General features: G+C 42.1%; 1 protein-coding gene across 1 annotated transcript in view; it reads right to left on the reverse strand.

The window, feature by feature from the left end:
- ptger2b (prostaglandin E receptor 2b (subtype EP2)) overlaps positions 1-990 on the reverse strand; it is a 9,563-nt gene that overhangs the window by 6,290 nt on the left and 2,283 nt on the right. The window lies entirely within an intron of this gene.

Consider the following 990-nt stretch of genomic DNA (forward strand, 5'->3'; position numbering starts at 1 on the left):
AGACCTATTCATTTCAAGATAAGAAACAATTATCCATTCAACCTACCTATGAAGGTTAGTAATATTGACATTATTAATAATAGTATTTAGATATATGTAATATTGACATTATTAATATCTGCATTTATTATTGAGAAAAATGTAACTTCAATATCATAACTGACATATTCATTTCATGAGGTGTGTTTGTCTGGGTGCCACTAGATGGTAGTATTAGACTGAAGATGGCAACCTGTTGAATTCTGAGCAGACTGGAGAAGGACAGAGAATTTGGGTTCTGTAATCAATTACAATGTAACTGTTTAAGATCTTTTCTGATTCGTGGTGAGAGTTTTTTCCTGTAGAGGATGTAGAGACAGAGCAGGTGAGGGGGCTGAGCTGGAGTGCAGAAGGGAGCAGATTGGAGGCGCACCTGAAACTCTCACGTATACTTTATAGAAACCAATATTTTAACTTAAATACATGTCACTCAAACCCACTCAATTTCACCACTCACGATGTTGCATTGCCTCAGCGTGGGATCAACCCCCATCCCTTCCAGCTTGTCTTTAAGAATGGGGGGTTGGATGGTGTTAAATGCACTTGAAAAATCAAAGAACATAATCCTAATGTAACCACCTGGCTCATCCAAGTAAGAATGGGCCCGTTGGAGCATGTAAAGGACGGCATCATCCACTTCAACATGTTCTTTGTAGGCAAACTGTAGGGGATCTAGTGCATGTTCAACCTGTGGCCTCAGAAGGTGGAGAAGCAGCCGCTCCAGGGTCTTCATGATGTGTGATGTGAGGGACACCGGTCTGTAGTCATTAATCTCAGCCTGCTTTAATCTCCTCTTCAGCTCATGTTGCACACACCTGAGCTCCTCCCTGTCTCCATCCCTGAAGGCCTCCTTTTTCTGCTTGAGGAGGGTCTTGATGTCACTGGTGATCCAGGGTTTGTTGTTTGGAAAGCAGTGTACAGTCCTTGCTGGTATTACAGTGTCCATACAGA

This window comes from Seriola lalandi, unplaced genomic scaffold (assembly GCF_002814215.2).
Source record: "Seriola lalandi dorsalis isolate HSWRI2012SDOR001 ecotype SW California unplaced genomic scaffold, Sedor1 jcf7180002054693, whole genome shotgun sequence".
NCBI classification, from domain to species: Eukaryota; Metazoa; Chordata; class Actinopteri; order Carangiformes; family Carangidae; genus Seriola; species Seriola lalandi.